Source organism: Chionomys nivalis, chromosome 13 (assembly GCF_950005125.1).
Source record: "Chionomys nivalis chromosome 13, mChiNiv1.1, whole genome shotgun sequence".
NCBI lineage: Eukaryota > Metazoa > Chordata > Mammalia > Rodentia > Cricetidae > Chionomys > Chionomys nivalis.
The window spans coordinates 41,428,023-41,433,426 of NC_080098.1; the positions used below are offsets into that span (position 1 = coordinate 41,428,023).

At 44.5% G+C, this 5,404-nt stretch overlaps 2 non-coding genes across 2 annotated transcripts; both read left to right on the plus strand.

The window, feature by feature from the left end:
* Positions 1-2,157: 2,157 nt before the first annotated feature.
* Trnak-cuu (transfer RNA lysine (anticodon CUU)) lies at positions 2,158-2,230 on the plus strand. Its single transcript has one exon. It is a non-coding gene; the product is annotated as a tRNA-Lys (tRNA).
* Positions 2,231-4,892: 2,662 nt separating this feature from the next.
* Trnal-caa (transfer RNA leucine (anticodon CAA)) lies at positions 4,893-4,997 on the plus strand. Its single transcript has 2 exons — positions 4,893-4,930; positions 4,952-4,997. It is a non-coding gene; the product is annotated as a tRNA-Leu (tRNA).
* The last annotated feature ends 407 nt before the right edge of the window (positions 4,998-5,404 follow it).

Consider the following 5,404-nt stretch of genomic DNA (forward strand, 5'->3'; position numbering starts at 1 on the left):
CCCAGATTGAGAGTCAATTCCTGATCTTTCTGCCACAGCCTTAAGAGAGTACAAGTGAGGCCCAGCTCTTTTTAATTGTGCAGTCACCTGTCAGCCTGCCTTTTCCCCCATCCCCACCACTTCTTCTGGTAATCTGCCAGACTTCCAAATTCCCTCTGATAAGATGCTTTCATTAAAACGGAGGATTGGGGGCTGGAGAGATAGTTCAGCACTTAAGACCACTTGCTGCTCTTGCAGAGAACCAGAGTTGAGCTTCCAGCCCCCCATCAGCTTAGGAATTCCTGTAACTCCAGCACTGTTCTGGCCTCCATGAACACCCATACACACATGTACTCAACACAGGTACAAACACAGAAACGAAAAATAAATCTTAAAAAAGTTTATATTGCTGGGGATGGGGACAAGGAAGAGTAAAGTATGGAATAAGTTAAACCAAACAAAGAATTTATGAAAAGCCTTATGGAGGATTGCTATTTTATAAGCTAATTAAAACATGATATTAGCCAAGCAATGGTAGTGCACACCTTTAAACCCAGTACTTACAGGGAAGAGGCAGGCAGATCTCTGAGTTGGAGGCCAGCCTGGTCTACAGAGTGAGTTCCAGGACAGCCAGGACACAAAGAAACCCTGTCTCAAAAGACAAAATCTGCATGAGTGGAAAATGCTTTCTCCAAAAGACAGGTTATTAAGTGAAGATTCAGTGCCAGGTGTGGGATAACTTCCCTATCAGCTGTTTGGGGCACTCTATAAATTGCCCCCAAAGAACACAGACTATTGCTATCAGGGCCACTGTAATTGGATAGCAAGGAACTATTGTTGAAGACATGACAGACTTTGGTTACAGGACATAGACAAATCAAGCCTGGATCCAAGAAATATTCCTGGTTGTCCTGGAACTTGCTTTGTAGACCAGGCTGGCCTCAAATTTACAGAGATCCCTGCCTCTGCCTCCCATGTGCTGGGATTAAAAGTATGGGCCACCACTACCCAGCCATCTGCTTTCTAAAGAAATGGTGTGGATGGGAGGTGGGGAGGACTTGGGAGGAGTTAAAACTGTAATCAGATATATTGTTTAAAAGATCTACTTGCAAGTTTTAAGAAGAATGAGGAGAGAAGGGAAGATGGGGGAATAGGAAGGGAAGGAGGGGAGAAGGGAAGGGAGAAGATTAACAAAATTCTTCATGATCATATAGGTGGAAGGGTACCAACTGTTCAAAGGGACTTGATGAAATTCTTTTTTTTTTTTTTTATTCTCGAGACAGGGTTTCTCTGTAGTTGATGGAGGAAGGTCATTGGTTAAAAAATAAAGAAACTGCTTGGCCCTCATAGGTTAGAACATAGGTGGGTGGAGTAAACAGAACAGAATGCTGGGAGGAAGAGGAAGTGAGCTCAGATGCCATGCAGCTGCTCCCCAGGCCAGACGCGATGCAGACAGCCACCAGGTCAGACATGCTGAATCTTTCCCGGTAAGACTGGTGCTACACAGATTATTAGAGATGGGTTGATTGGGATATGAGAATTAGCCAGTAAAGGCTAGAGCTAATGGGCCAAGCAGTGTTTAAAAGAATACAATTTGTGTGTTGTTATTTCGGGCCATAAGCTAGCCATGCAACCAGGAGTTGGGGTGGCAGGAACACAGCCCGCAGCTCCCACTACAGAATGGCGCCCAACATGGGGCAACTATATCCACAGAAAGCCTGAGAAAGCTTGGGAAAGAATAAAGCATGTTTTCTTGGTAGCAGCAATTTCTTGGGTCTGCTCTGCTTGCTAGAGGCAAGCAAGCGCTCTCATCTAAGAGAGGCTTCCTGACTCAGCTTTAGCTGCAAAGCTTGCAGCTCTTTTAAGAGTTCCTGTCATGAAACACTTAAATGGTATTGATAAAAGCTGACTGCATGCTTGTTTGTTTTCAGCCGTAGCAGGAAAAAAGTTGTGTTGTTTTAAAATGCAGGCTTTCTGGGATGTCCTGCCAGGGCAAACTCTGACTGTTTGAGGCAGGAGGGCCGACTACAGAGAGAGGACTTGAGTGTTGTCTGTTGCAGCTTGTTTGCTGGCAGGGACCTTGAAACGCCACAGAGTTGTGGTGATAAACATGGCTACAGCCGGTACCTCAGCCATGAGGCTGGAAAGCTAAGGAATGGGCTGGATCCAGCCATCAAAGCCCGGCTAGCTCAGTCGGTAGAGCATGAGACTCTTAATCTCAGGGTCGTGGGTTCGAGCCCCATGTTGGGCGCCAGATGAAGGCGAAGGCGTAAGTCACAAACAATCCCACACTAGTTTGGAGTTATGATTAATATAATGGTTATTTATTTAAAGGGGAAAAAACTTACAAATCACCATCCCAGACAACAACCCTCTGCGCAATCAGGAAGGGAGTCTAGTCTCCTGAAGTGGAGCAAGAAGTAAGAGAGTGCAAGGAGGGAAGTGGCTGCTTTTTTAAAGGGAGAGAGACCACGCCCCAATGGACTGGTATCTCAGCGACTATTGGCTGGAGGCGCGGAAGGACCTCCCGCAACACGTAGTTTTTGGTTCCTGTCCTGGAACTCTGCCTCCCGAGTGCTGGGATTAAAGGCATGTGCCACCACTTCCCGGCCGATGAAATTCTTATTAAGAAAGAGATAAGGATTTCTACTTGGGCTCTTGACAAGTAGAACCTGTATCACAAGGGTTTGCTTTTCATAAAGGGAGGAAAGATGAATTAGTGAGGAAAGATGAATTTTCAATAAAAATGTAGTAAGGGACTGGAGAGGTGGCTCGGTGGTTAAGAGCACCTAGCAGCTCTTCAAAGGCCCTGGGGTTGGATTCGAGGTGCCCTCATGGTGCCTCACAACTGTCTGTAACTCCAGTTCCAGAAGATCCAACCTATTGTGGCCTCCAGCGGCAGCATATACATGCAGGCAAAACACCTCTGCACATGAATACATAAAAATTTTAAAAATAAAAGCTTAGAAAGCAATTTACTAAGGAAATAAATCCTTCAGTGTAAAGATTAAACCTTAAAAATCCAAGTTGGGAGATGATGGTGCACGCCTTTAATCCCAGTACTCGGAAGGCAGAGGCAGGTGGATCTCTGTAAATTCGAGGCCAGTCTGGTCTATAGAGCGAGTTTCAGGACAGGCTCCAAAGCTACAGAGAAACCTTACCTGGAGTCGAGGGGTGGGGGTGGGGTTTCATCTCTTAGAATGTTTTGATTTTCCAAGTTGGTCAGTGTTAAGTCAGTACATTTTGATCTGGTGATTTCCATGCTAAAAAAAAAATGAGTCGTTGAAAACTGACTCAGTTACTCTTCTAATCCTGTGACAAAGCACCATGGCCTGGGAAACATAAAAATCATTTACTGGGGCTTATGGTTCTAGAACCAGTCTACGATCACCATGGCCAGGATCATAGGAGCAGGCAGGCGCTAAGAACAGTAGCTAAGAGGCAGAGAGAGCTGGCTCGCGCAGGCTTCTGAAACTTCCAACTCACCCCAAGTAACACACCTCTTCACAAGGGCACATTCCCTAATCCAAACAACGCAAGCCACTGAGGATCACGTATGTATTCAAACATATGAGCCTATAGGGACTATTCTTATTCTAATCCAAACAGCGCAAGCAACTGAGGACCATGTATGTATATTCAAACACATGAGCCTATAGGGACTATTCTCATTCAAACAACCCAAAAGATTCACACAAAGATGATGATGATGATGTGTGTGTTCTTTTGCTTTAATTTTATTAGAACGTTTTATATGTGTACGAGTGTTTTATCTGCATGTCTATATGTGCACGACTTTCATGCCTGGAGCCTATGGAGCTCAGAAGATAGGTTCCACATTTGTGGAAAATCTTCAGTTATTAAAATGTGTGCAAAAGAATATTGGACAACTTAGAAAGTTTTCAACCTTCCTAAGTTCCTCATGTTACTCCAGCCATAAAATTATTTTTGTTGCTACTTCATAACTGTAATTTTGCTACTGTTATGAATTGTAAATATTTTTGGAGATAAAGGTTTGACAAAGGGTTCAGAACCACTGACTTACAATGTATTTGTGTTTGTATTGTGCTACTTTGAAAAGCAAATGGACAAGGTGATTCAGCTTTGATTTATTTCCATTTTCTGTAATTCATATGGACTTTGCAATTAGGAAAAAAATTATAAGAAGTGCCTTAACTATAGTCATTAATTATATCGATGCCTTGTTGGGTATCATTTCCTATAACTTTTTTCACAAAGAGCAATGGTTTATGAAAGAACACACAACAGACCCTGTATGCTGGAGGGAGGCTCCGTGTTGACTGTAGATTGTAAAAGCAAGAGTTTGGAAAGCTAGGATAAAGTATACTGATCCCAAATTATTCTCTTCCTGTAGAGAAAAGTACTTAATTTTTGCAGAAAGTTTTTTTTTGTTAAAAAAAAAAAGCCTCCGTGCTAATAAAAACAAACACAAAATCCTATCAAAGTTAATGAAAATTTGCAATTTTCTATGCCTCCTCCTGAACTTAGCTCTAAATACAGCAGTTTAAAGCACTAGTGTTCAAATACTGTACGAACGCCCAGTGCTGTGCCCCGAGAGCCTCCCAGGACTCTGGGGTGCAATTGAGTCGGGCCGGAAGCGACCGAGCAGCCGAGACCGAGACTGCTGAGCCTGTTTTTTTTCCTCCTTTCGTTCTCAAAATCTTGGCGAATGAGACCGTGGAGAACAGAGAAGCTCTGTCTTCAAAACAGTTACATCCCGTTTAACACACGGACTTTTCCCTTCTTTTTCACGGGCAAAAGGGTTTTCCGTTTTCAGTCTACAGGTGGCCATCTTTTGCCACCGTTAACCAACAAATCTCAACGTTGCTACGTCAGAGGCGGTGCTACGGCGTTCTCTATATCAGGAAGAAATCGGAGCTGCGCTATTGTGTGTCAGGATGGCCGAGTGGTCTAAGGCGCCAGACTCAAGCTCAGCTTCCCTGATTGAGGGTTCTGGTCTCCGTATGGAGGCGTGGGTTCGAATCCCACTTCTGACACAGGAATCTTTTTATTAACTCAGTTTCTAAAAACAGACACCGTTTTGAGCTCACAATTAAGAAATACCGAAACGCATATCTTTAAAAATTGACTTTGAAAAACAAAACAAAAAAAACTGACCTTGAAAACTTTCTAATGGGTCAGCCGACATTGATGCTAGAAGCGGAAGCACTGCTGTGGTTTTGAGGACGCGAGACTCGTTCTGACTCAAAAGGCGACTGCGGACCGCGAGGAAAACCGAGCAGCGGGCGCGTCCCGGGGGTCCGGTCACTGGAGATTCCCTACCCCGCGGCGTTTGGCCACGCGCCTTGCCCGCAGCGAGTGTCCCAACCCTGAAGTCCTGCAGGCGCCACAGCGCCCCCTGCAGGAGTCGCGAGATAAATCATGGTTTCACCGCCTTGTCCGA